Here is a 13,531-nt window from a genome sequence, read left to right as displayed (position 1 = left end):
CTAATCCGTGGGGGAGGGGGGGGGGATGTAACTTCAATTTGACTCCTCATTTCCTTATTTTCATCTCAATTTTTTACTAACTTCCAAAAAAGTGGGGGGTCCAACTCCATTATAATTCATTTTTTATATGTAAATTTTAAAAAATTTGTTGCTGCGAGAAAAAGTGGGGGGGGGGGGGCAGGCCCCCCTGGCCCCCCCCCCTGATGCTACGTGCCTGCCATACAATTTGACATATTCTGAAAGAGCTAGAAATGAGGTTTCAAACGGATTTGGCTCAATTATCGTAGTAAATTTCAATGTACCACGATTGCATAATACTGAATAAGTCAATGAAAGATTAATATTGACTATTTTCCATATGAATATAAAATAGCAAATTATTGAAGACGGGATACGAATTTTTGTCGTATATAAACTTCTAAATGAACAGAATAGGCTGTGTCTGCTGCCTAATCCATTCATATATCGATAATAAAACATTGTTTAAATAAATGAACACGACAAAAATCAGTTGTTAATATCTTAGCTTTTCAATATTATGTGATGTGTGTCGCGATCGTCAGTTTGTTGAATACTAATTCGAGGTGAACGTTTTTTAGTTGCAATTAAAATTCATTAAAGTGTTATAACATATTTTTTCGAAATGACCACCAGATAATCAATGAAATTACGATTTTCATTTAATCCATGAAAATTTATGCCGATGAATATTAAATAAATGAAATCAATGTAATTAAGAAATGAAATGAAGTTGTATATATTTATGGTAGTTAAACAAATTTATGTTGCACATACACACATTAAGCTATTAATGTAAAACTATTGAGAAAATACGTGACTCACTTTTTTATAATCATTAATGAATTATCACAAATTAAAGCAAAATTTGATTAAATATAAACATGTACGTAGATGTATATGAATATTATGATTATAATTTGTTTAAATTATACGAAAAACATAGATACATGTATAAGATTCTTTTCTGTTAACATGCATAGAGAGTATTTTGAAGATTAATACATTAGACCTTAATATGAAATTATGATTCAAAAGTTTCAAAAGAAGAGTTTCTATTAATTTCACATCAATGAAAGGCTGTTGATTTCTTGAATAGAAATCGTTATAACGCTTGTTATTTCATACAAAAGACTTATTAAAGTTTCGGTTGTACCACTCTTTAAGACCATCATAACAGGCAGTTTGACTTTTGGTGTCCGCTCCACAAACATTCACAAGCCATTTTTTGAATTTCGTCTCAGACATGTCTAGGATTAAAAACATCCCAAAGACTTGGCAAGCCTTAAAAAAACATTTATAAGTGTTATATTGAGATCTATTCAAATACGTCAAGAGTTTTTATCCAACACAATCAATTTTCCAATTTTTTAATCCACAAACAAAGTACTTTTTAAACAATCTTATACTTTCAAATATCATTATCTAATAATTGAATTAGAACATATCAGTATATGTATGGCATTGATTAATTTTCATCTTAAAATTAAGATAAAATTATAAAATTAAACTAGGTACTGTCATTAGACAGTAATACCCTCATCAAGTGTTTGCCCCTAAATAACACTGTTTTGTACCAGTTTAGTTAAAAATGAAGGCCACATGCAAGCTCCGGTAATACATTTAAAAATTATAATTTTCATAACTGAAGGATGAGATTCCTTCTCATATGATAATACACATGAGCAGCACTCTATGTGCAATTTGGGGTTGAACTGTTTGCAGTGAATTTTCAGTTAATCAATAATCTTAACATTTCATGTCATAGAAAGTATAATGGTCTATATAATTATTACAAACAAAATTAAAAATTAAATCATGCCCCCTCCCCGTGGCGGTTGCCGGTTTTAGATTTGCTTCTGTGTGCCTACATGTACATAATCGTGTGCACAGATTTAGAGAAGGGGTGGGAGTGAGGGGTCCAGACCACCCTCCCCCCCCCCCCCAAATGAAAATTCATTTATATCAATTGTAAAATTACCAAACATACACCTTGGATCCCAATGCCCTTACAGACATGTAAACGCTCTAAGCCATTGCGCTTCAATGTTAGGTAACATTATTTGGGGGGTAAATATTTAATTCATATTTAATATACTTCATTGTTTATCTCAATAGGAAGTATCGTACATCACAATATGCAGGTGTCCTGCACCACCTTAAAGCTATTATTTACCTAATAAAATAGTGCAAGTGGATTTGAAGAATATGTCATAAAAATACATGCATGTTACAAAAATAACTGATCTTGTCTGAAGTTACGTACACAACACAGGTCAGCAGGTCTCATTAGCGGGTACTAGTTTTACCCAGCTCTTCGATTGTACATACATGTCTGTGTTTTCCATATGCAGAAAAGGATTAGTTACGATCAGCTAAAGGAATTCATTATTGTGTTTTAATTGGATTATCATTATGACGTTGACCAATATAGGTAAGCATAATACATGTAGTAGCAGTAGCACAATATAATGAGATGCCAGCATACGTAAGTTCTACTTTCACTTTCTAAATATGATCTCCCTTTGACAGCATACTGTATCATCATCTTTTAATATTTAAATAAGCTTATCATCGTTACCTATCCTATCGCATTTGTAAAGTTTCTGTCATTTTAGTTGCAAAAGTTATTTTTTTCATTTGTCAGACTTGCACTATTGAGTTGACCCCATATTGACCCTGTATAAACAACTTCTTATTAAATTTGTGTATTACATATAAGTAAGTGTAGACACTTATCATTTTTATATGAGTTATAATAGGAAGGAAGGAGTATTTCTTTCTTAATGTGTTATAATGCATCCAATACAATGTAGGTCATGACCTTATATGGGACTGTTCTGACCCCACGAAAAATTGAATTAAGCAATTTCCAAAATGTTAATGTGCATCAGGAGAGAAAAAGCAATCAAGAAATGATTTAAAATTTGCTACCGAACACATGTAAGAATGTATTAAGAAGACTGAATGTTTAGAACCAGGTTAGATTGGGAGGGGGGGGGTGTGAATGTGGAGTATAAACATTTATAATTTGAATCATTTATTGTTATTAATTTTAACTTGTCAATGAATACTAGTTATTGATCCCAAGGTAAACCATATATATTCATGTTTCTGATGTCAAGGGGCATCAAATGTTATGTAGGTCATGGGCCCTGTGGGTGGTCCTGACCCCCTCAAACAGCAAGTCCCTTAATATCTTCAAAACAGTTGAGATCCCCACCCTTAAACCATATATATTCTTGTTCCTTGTGTCAAGGGGCATCAAACGGTATGTAGGTCATGGGCCCCGGGGGTGGTCATGACCCCCCTCGAACAGGAAGTGCACGAATATCTCAAAAACGGTTGAGATCCCCACCCCTTAACCATATATATTCTTGATCCTTAAAGGGCATCAAAAGGTATGTAGGTAATGGGCCTCAGGGTTAGATTTAATTTTTCAAAACTGTAATGCACATCTATGGAACAGTTCCTATCATATCCCAAGATATGATGTGTCTATCCATTAAATCATAAAAGTAGTTCTAGGATCTATGTTTTTTTGAAGTGATAAACGTCATTTTTTCTACTACTTTTTGACTCCCTGGATGAAATTTAAATTTTTAAAACCTTACTGCACATCTATATAACAGTCCCTATCATATCCCAAGATATGATGTGTCTATCTATTTTATCATAAGGAGCTCTTGGATCTCTGGGTTTTTTTCAGTGATAAACGTCAATTTTCTGCTACTTTTTGACTCCCTGGATGAAATTTAAATTTTTAAAACCTTATTGCACATCTATAGGACAGCCCTAATTATATCTCAAGAGATGACGTAGCTACTCCAAAAGTTGTAAGAGGAGTTCTGGGAACCGTACTTATTTTGGAAAAAAACGTCATTTTTTGTTGCCCACTGATCCCCTTAATAAAAAAAAAATTCTGGAACCTGATCACACCTCAATATGACACCCCCAATCATATTCTAGAAGATCATTTGGCTAATGCCAAAAAAAAATGACGTTTTTGTAACCAGTTTTTTTTGTAAAAAAAAAAAAAATCGTCATTTTTCAGCCATTAAATGACCCCGAGGACAAAATTGAAAATTCCAAAACCTTATTGCGCATTTAGAGGATACCCTAAAACATATTCCAAAAGATGATTTGTCTACTGTTGAAAATGTAGGAGGAGTTTGAGGAAGATGGTTTTTTGTGAAAAAACGTCATTTTTTACCAATTATTTGACCCCCAGGACTAACAGAGAATTTTTAAAACCTTTTTATAAAACAACATGATACCCCAAATCAAACTCCAAGAGTTCAGTTTGCTGGTTTATAAGATGTAGGAGCAGTTTGAGAAAGTAAAACGTGACAGACGGACGGACGGACGGACGGACGGACGGAACAGGGTAACAACAATATACCCGAACTTTCTTTAGAAAGTGCGGGTATAATTAGACATTAAATTAGATTGAATATGTCATATACATATAATATTAAAAAACAATTACTAAAACATGTTAGAAATTAAACATTTAATTTTTACACGTCGTTTGGTTTGACTGCATTTGCAATTTACATCATATCTATTCAACTGCAATTGGATAATCGCATATCACATCAAAGGTCTAGGTTGAACGCATTCTCTTCTTAAACAACCATGGTCAAGTTAGAGAGATCAATTCATTTTGGCCGTAGTTTGTGTTGATTGAAAAAGACACACATGGTATCCAATTACCTTATGATAGCCCTCGCTCCTCAGTGCTTTCTGGTTTCCACGCCCAATCCCTGGTAGAACGGTTACTGGATTGTCTCCCATTGTTAACCGCACAAAGTAGTCATGCTTACATGTTGCTGACATCTAAAACAAAATTCAGCCATATAAATTGTTCACATGATTGAATTTTAACGAAACGAACATGTAAATCTATCTAGAATTTTGTATTTAAGTTGTTATTTCATATGTTTCCTCTACATTTATAAGCATCCTCAACATGATCTATAGATTATCATTTTATGGTTTGTTTATATTTTCTTTTATATAATTATCTATATAGATACAGATAGAGCTCGCTCATGTTGTTCCATAGAGAGATAAGAAAAGTCTGCTGAACGAAATTTAGATTCATGATGATTTTAAAATATGTTATAAAATGCTTGTGGGTTTTTTGAAACTCGAATAAACTCAATTAACAGTGTCAGACTTATGTAGTTTTTTTGTTTCATAGTTATCGTATTGGTCTTTGATTCTCCTTTCATGCAACATAAAACAAATGTTCTAGGATTTCTTTTCGCGACATAACGACCATTTCAAGGATTCTCTGAAACTCTTAACCTGTTCATGATTTGGAAAACTCACTTTGTAGGTACATTGTTTATAGGAAAACTTTGTAAATTTCTAAATAGTATTAGGTTGTGTGTTATTTTAACTTGGACTTCTAAAGTACAATGTTTATTAACTAGTATATAAAATGTCCGATTGTGTTAACATGACTCGGTATAATGAGAAAAGGCAAAGCAAAATTAATTATAATCTATGATTTAAGAAAACAAAGCTATTGTATCAGCAATCTTTTTCTGTATTTCTTCAGCCAAAATTTGACATAGTTACAATATCTGGATATCGAGGTCAGGACAACTTGCTGTTTAAAAAAACTATTCTGTATTATAGAATTAAATGCAGATACGAAAAGTATTAGAAGATACATTAGGAAAACCACAACATAATTTTACTATTTGATTTCTGGTAAAACACAAAGGATCTATGTTAAAATGCCGTTTAAACAGTTTGTGCCTAACTTTACAATATTTTGTAATACGAAACAATAATAAACAATACTGAGACCAAGCTACGATAACATTCACACCATTACACTGTATGCGGTTCATTGTCCTACAAATTCACTCCAATGTTATCTTATCTTGCCAATAATTACTAGTGTTACAACCGCTCAAAATTAAATTGGCTATCAACGTTATCAGTCAAAACACTATACATGTAAACAATTAATGAGTAATCTGATTTTTCAAAATTGTGTTAAACAATTGGTAAACTATAACTGATAGTTATAACTTACATGATTTTGAAAATTTAATATCTTATATAAAACCAGCTGGAATCAAAGAAAAGATTATTAATTTAAAGGAAATAGACACTGTATATCCAATTAACATATGTAGAATAATTTCAGTTAGAATGAATTATTTGTGAAGCTAAGAATTCTTAAAGGGGCATGGTCACGATTTTGGTCAAATTTTATTTTTTCTGTTTTTATAATTTGCAATGATTTAGGAATGCATTTCTAATGACCAAATGAAATTTGGGTGCCAATCGTTGAGTTTTAAGCAAGATACAGGGCTCACAATTCTTCGTCATGTAAACAAGGCTCGTGCCCTGTTTTTGTTTACATAGGTTCAATATATCAGTAAAACTCTTTTTAATGCTGGTTTGTCTATCTTATTATTCATTTAAAGCATAAATAAAAAGTTCCTAACGATTAACACATTCATTTTCGGTCTAAAACTGGAATTTTTACTTCAACATTCGAAATGTAAACAAATGTTTTGTTTACATAGCGAAGATTTGTAAGCTCTGTAACTCGCTTATAACTCATCAAATGACACTCAAATTTTGGTTGCATATTAAAAATGTCTTTCTAAAGCATTGTAAACATTAAAATTGAAAAAATAATTTTTGACCAAAATCGTGACCATGCCCCTTTAAAGTAACAACGAGAATGAAAGAGAAAGAAAAATACTTTGCATCTTAAAAATCAACAACGTAAACAACAAATGGCCTCGCAAATTTTTGTCAGAAAAATTAAGCAGTTTTGAAAATGACAAATAATTTCAGATGAATCAACAATAATTATGTTTATACATGTATACAATACAGGGCCAACCCTTGTACATGCGTCAGCTTTATACTCAGTAATTGAATTTTTCGATCTTTGAATAAAAACCCAAATAAATTCACTTTTTTGTCACCTTGGGTAAGTAGAATACTGATTCTGAATTGAATTGAATATACCTTCTGCTTAGCAATCTGTTCAAAGTTCAAATTTAGCGTTTTATCAGGCCCTCACAAAAAATACTCAGCGCTATAAAATAATATATGAAAATTATATATGAAATGTATTATTCCCCCAAATAAAACTGCAGGAAAAAAACGTATCTGCAATATATATGTATGTGAAGATTCATGATGATATGTTAGATGCTTGCTTGTATCCCTATTGATCATTTGAAGAGAGTGTCTATAAAAGATACAAACCAAAAAATCAGCTTAGTTCTTTTCCCGGAAATTTTAATGCAAGAATGACGTTGATTAGAATTTACTTAAAACAGATTGGTTGAAAATAATGTAACTATATAATTAAAAAATTGTTTGATATAATTGTGGATTGATAAGACCAATATATAATATATAATAATTTATCTACCTTTACACTCACGTCTGGTTTAAGTAAATCTGTTGTCAAAGTTTCGATGTTCACCAACTTAATCACCAAGTTGCTTTGACAAAACTACCTACTTTCCTACATTTATATGCATACACAACAATGAGATAATTTTATTCGCAATCTAAAAAGATAAGTAAAGAACTTTCATTTTTTTTAGTCTAGAAATATTATTTTTAAAAAGTACTTTCATTGTTTTGAACGTTTATCAACTAATCTATATAAATAATGATGTCCCAACTACCTCCGACCGTGTGATGATATCTACAAAATATACATGCTTGATCATTGTAACCTGATACAAGTATTATTTAATAAAACATTGATAATGAGAACTCGTTCCAAATCTTCCAAATGAAAAAATTAAACACCTGTAAATGAAATTAAATAATAAGGAAAATAACATATTTATATTAAGAACCCGCTGTTGTTCCATATAAATATTAAAAACTATGTTACATGTAGAAACTATATCAATCTATAATAAAATAAATACATAATCTTTTACATAACAAAATAAACAATAAGCCTCTTTGCGGCGTCTTATTATTTATATTGGCAATATCTCAAAATAAATTAGAGTTTTTTTTGTTGTTTTTTTTATTTTTACACCTAATGTTATTTTCACAATCAAAAATGTTCTTGAGAACTACTGTACATATTTCTTTATTTCTGAATGTTTTTTTCAAATGCGAAAGTATTTAAAAATGAGAGTAATAGCTTGTAAATGCAATTGCTTGCGTATATTCCTGAAAATGATTGTATATGTTTATTAGGTGACTTTAATAGTAGAGTATCCACATTGAGAGATTTTATTGATATTGATGATTCTCTATCGCATTTTTGTAACAGTGCTGACAATAACAGTAATTTTGATTGGGCTGTTGATCAAATAGACCTAGAAGCAATTGAAAAATATGGTTTTTCCATAGAAAGGAAATCTAAAGATAACATTGTTAACTGCTATGGAAAAAAACTTATTGATATTTGTAAACATTGTAATATTATAATACTTAATGGTAGATCCATGGGTGACCAAAATGGTGAGTTTACATGTAAACAATCAAGTGTCGTAGATTATTGTATTTCAAACACTGAGTTTTTAAGATATGTACACAGTGTGAGAATATTACCTTTTTCCTCATTTTTATCTGATGTTCATAACCCTATAGAAATAGCATTGGCACTTGAAAGACAGCACAGCACCGAATCCATATATCAACAAAAGCCAACACAAGAAATTGCTAAACAATGGAATCCCGAAAAAGTTGAAGTATATCATAACTATATAGAAGATAAAGTAGATATTGTAAAATCATTAGAAAATGAACTAAGTAACACTATGCTTGAAAACATATCACTTGAATTTATTGATAATATTGTTGAAAAGATTAGTGATGTACTGGTCGAAAGTGCCAAAAATGTATTCGGTAGAAAGCCAGTTCTTACAAATACAAGCGAAACACTCAATGTCAAATATAAGAAACCATGGTTTACTTGGGACTGTAAGAATGCTCGACAGAATTATAGAAAAGCGAAAAGGTTGTACAAAAAATTTGGTGGAGATATTTTTAAAAGTGACTTGTATGAAAAAGAAAAATTGTATAAAAAAAGGTTGAAAAATGCAAATGTAACGCATAGAGTAGAAATGAAAAAAAAACTTTTTAGTTTAAGAACAAATAATCCTAGAGAATATTGGAAAATTTTGAATACAAACACAGATAAGAAAAGATGTAATGCAAATTTATATGACCTTTTTACTTTTTATAAGGATTGTTGTAACAAGAACTTTAATGAACAAGAAGAGTCAAATAACAATGTATTTTCTCTTGATGAACTTAATATGTTATCTGATATTAATCTTAATAATGACATTAACCAACCAATAACTTGTGAAGAAATATTTAAGGGTATCAATATGTTGAAAAATAACAAAGCTTGTGGCGATGATAGAATTTTTAATGAATATATCAAAAGTACCCAAGATTGTATGTTGAATTTATATACTGTATTGTTTAACAAAATATTTGATTCTGGTGTTATACCCACACAGTGGGTTAGTGGTAACATTATACCTGTTTATAAGAATAAAGGGGATAGTACAGAACCCCAAAATTATAGACCAATTACACTCTTGAGCTGTCTTGGAAAATTATTCACTGCTATCATTAATGAAAGGTTAAACAAATATGCTGACAATGTTCAACTCATTCTAGAGAACCAAGCAGGTTTTCGTAGGGGTCATAGTACAATAGATCATATTTTTTCATTGTATTCCCTTATCGAACTCTTCAAATTGCATAAGATGAAATTATATTGTGCGTTTATAGATTTTGAGAAAGCATTTGACTCTGTTTGGCACATTGGTTTATGGAACAAGGTATTATCAAACAATATTGATGGAAAATGTTTTAAAATTATTACTAATATGTACAAAGGTATTAAGTCAAAAGTTCTGGTTAATGGATTAAGTTCGGAATTTTTTGAATGTACAGTTGGAGTACGACAAGGGGAAAATTTATCGCCTTTTTTATTTTCATTATATTTAAATGATCTTGAGGAGTATCTTTATACAAACAATGTCAGAGGTTTGTCACGCTTGTCTGATAACATTAAGAAAGATCTTAATCTTTATTTAAATCTTTTTGTCTTATTGTATGCAGATGATACCATCTTATTGTCAGAAAATCCAGAAGATTTTCAACACTTACTCAATGTTTTTTCTAGATATTGTAAAGAGTGGCGTCTTAAGGTTAACAGTAAAAAAACTAAAGTTGTAATATTTGGTAGAGGTAAACAAACTAACTGTTTTACTCTTGAAGGTTCCCAATTAGAAATTGTTAACAACTTTAAATACCTGGGTGTTACTTTTTGTAAAAGCAACTCTTTTAATCTTAATGTTAAAGAACTGTTTGATAAAGCTACTAAAGCAATGTATGGTGTTATTGGGAAGTGCAGAACCCATAATCTAACAATTGATTGTAAAGTAGACATGTTCGATAAAATTATCAAACCAATATTATTATATGGATGCGAAGTTTGGGGTTTTCATAACACTAATCTCCTTGAAAAATTACATTTAAAATTTTGTAAACATATATTGAACTTGAGAACCTCAACTCCAAACTTTATGGTATATGGGGAACTTGGAAGATACCCCTTAACAATTAACGTTAAAGTTAGAATGATTTCCTTCTGGGGTAAATTAGTCAATTTCCAGAACTCAAAATTGTCAGCAAAACTTTTTAATGTATTGAACAATTTTAATAACCCATGGTGCGAAGCCATTAAGAAAACTTTAAATCAATGTGGATTGACATATATATGGTATCAAAACACAATAAACATACCCTGGTTAAAATCTAAAGTATACAATATTTTATTAGACCAATTTAAGCAATCATGGTATAGTGAGGTACATAATTCTCCAAAAGGTTTAAATTATAGGATTTTTAAAAAGTCACTGGATTTTGAAAAGTATTTATTGACTTTGCCAACACAATTATGTAAGAAATATTGTAACTTTAGAACTGGTAATGCTAAATTACCTATTGAGATAGGTAGATGGTTTAATATTCCTAGAGAAAACAGAATTTGTAAACTATGTACCTGCAATGAAATAGGGGATGAATTTCACTACCTTTTCAAATGTACTGATGTATATATATCCAATTCAAGGGTTAGATGTTTACCAAAATATTTCATAACAAATCCAAATGTTGTAAAATTTGAAAAACTGTTTAATGTCACAAACATAAACCAACTTACCAATATTTGTAAACTATTAGATACTATATTTGAGAGAGTTAGCTCTCTTGGTTAAATTATATCTGTTATCCCTTCATCATGCCTGTACCATTGATTTTCATGTATTATATATATTGTAGTTTGTACATATGGTACATATGTTTTTTCTCTACACTGTAAATTCAGTTATGAGAATAAAGTTCATTGTCATTGTCATTGTCATTGTGAAGATCATGATTATTCTACCAACGAACAGTACATGAGCAATTAAGAATTTGACGTTAACACAAATGACTTTTAAATTATTACCTGTTATAATTACCGTGATATCCCAGGTCATGATATCCAGCAATCTAATGATTATAAGAGAAACCGCAAATGATGAGGCATTGTTTGACCGTTTTTATACTTATACACGGTACTGACACTGTTGGTCTTGAGACAGATGTGCTTTTGACATTCCAAGTTTGACACAGTGGTTTAGATATACATATAGCCGCATATGAATGTAAATCAGCCTATAACATTAGCGACAGAAAGAAAAACTATATAATTATGTAGTTAAGAGAGTATGTAATGATTCTAATATATACGTGAAATGATATTTTAAAACATCGATTTAAGTCAAAAACAATTTGTCCTCTGTTTAAAGAACTACTTATATCTGTTCTTTCATTTAAAACTCCCATAACTTTCAAATATGTTTTATAACCATACACTTTTCTTTATATCTTGTGCAATTCCATATTAGCACATGTCATGCAAAATATATCATGACACTATTTATTCATTACTAAATAAGCAAATGTTAAAAAAACCAACATGTCAAGTATTCCCTAAGAGAACAAATGGACCAAGGAGAAAGTAAAAACTTGTTTACCAAGATGCAATTTTCAACTTTCAATAAGAACAATACGTGGTCTGGATTTATAATAAGGAATGATGATATCTTTATTTAAATATAAAGTCCACTACTTTCACTTTTTGTTATACTTTTGCATGAATTTATAGGTGTCGAACTTTTGTTTAACAATGAGAATACAAATATTGATAGGGTTTGGCACTTGACTTAATTTAGTGATAAAATAGCATGATTGTGGTTTCACATAACAATCAACCCTTATCAAGTGAAAACGTTTGCTTGTTTCTGTAGATAATGATGTTGTGACTGCAAAGCATAGATTATAAATTTTTCCATGTCAGTTTTGATTAAAAGATTTAAACAATCGCTCTATCACTACTTATCTTCTCGTCATAACTAACAGTAGAGGTATATAAGTATTGCATCATAACAAATTTAAAAGCATCATATAAATGATATCGTTAAGAAATTTCGTCAGCAAAACTGAAAGTATGCCTAAGAGTATGAGAAAACGTATTGAAATATTGGGATAGGTTTCTTGAATAAAACACTTTGAAGAGAGACAAAAGATAGAGATAAAAAAATTGTAATGAGTGAAATTGAAAAGGTAATCGCATTTTATAAATACATGTTAACAAAAATCAATTAAAAGAGAATTACCTGTATAGGAATGAAAGCTGTCTTGATGCTGTCCGAATTGTTAAAATGCCGAATTTCGAAAATGATGATCATAAGATCATTTTAAGAGTAAAAACTACGGTAATAAAGAATTTCAGAGAATATATCATTAAATCGAAAGTATACACTACATTTATACAGATACAATGTTTTATTTAAACGTCAACTTTTAAACACAATATGCATGTACATGTATACAAAGGTTATCAGCACATGTTCAATATCTGTTGCATAACTATAACACTGCAACAGGACGCAAAGCAAACGTTACGTAAGGTCGGGAACACATTTTTTTTTCGTCAAAACTTTTAATTTGATATGACAGGCAGGGATTTTGGCAAACTAAAAAACAAAAAAATACATGTATTTGCTCTTTCCTCAGTACATGTAATAAATGCTTCAAATTGACTTGAACATATTTTATTGAACAAATCTTTCAAAAGAATGAGACACAAGTTCTAAGAACTAAGATGGTTCTCTACTTATTACAGAAAATATATATATATATATATATATATATATATATATATATATATATATATATATATATAGAAGTGACACAGGGATAAAATGTTTATTTTAAAAGTCTGTTATTATTGTGTTATGGTTGTGTGTTTAAGTAGAATACAGTCATATAAAAAGAAATACAAATACATTCAAATATTTCATAGTGACATAAAATGTTTTAAGGTTCTACACACCTGTTCAAAAGTAATTTTGTGAATCTGGCCAGGGGGCCATAAAAGTTAGACGAGCTCACTTTTGATCTCAGTCTCACTGTTACAAAA

General features: G+C 30.3%; 1 non-coding gene across 3 annotated transcripts; it reads right to left on the bottom strand.

Annotated features, from left to right (window-relative positions):
• Positions 1–204: 204 nt before the first annotated feature.
• LOC105322680 (uncharacterized) lies at positions 205–12,849 on the bottom strand. 3 transcript variants are annotated; one of them, XR_010715203.1, is made up of 3 exons: positions 12,726–12,849; positions 4,735–4,857; positions 205–1,302 (listed from the first exon to the last, which is right to left on the bottom strand). It is a non-coding gene; the product is annotated as an uncharacterized protein (transcript). The 3 variants fall into 3 exon arrangements; XR_004601356.2 differs by lacking the exon at positions 12,726–12,849 and adding an exon at positions 7,439–7,551; XR_004601357.2 differs by lacking the exon at positions 12,726–12,849 and adding an exon at positions 7,451–7,498.
• Positions 12,850–13,531: the final 682 nt, after the last annotated feature.

The sequence above is a fragment of the Magallana gigas genome, chromosome 6 (assembly GCF_963853765.1).
Source record: "Magallana gigas chromosome 6, xbMagGiga1.1, whole genome shotgun sequence".
NCBI lineage: Eukaryota > Metazoa > Mollusca > Bivalvia > Ostreida > Ostreidae > Magallana > Magallana gigas.
Note: the sequence above shows the minus strand (reverse complement) of the source record. Positions and strands in the feature narration are given on the sequence as shown.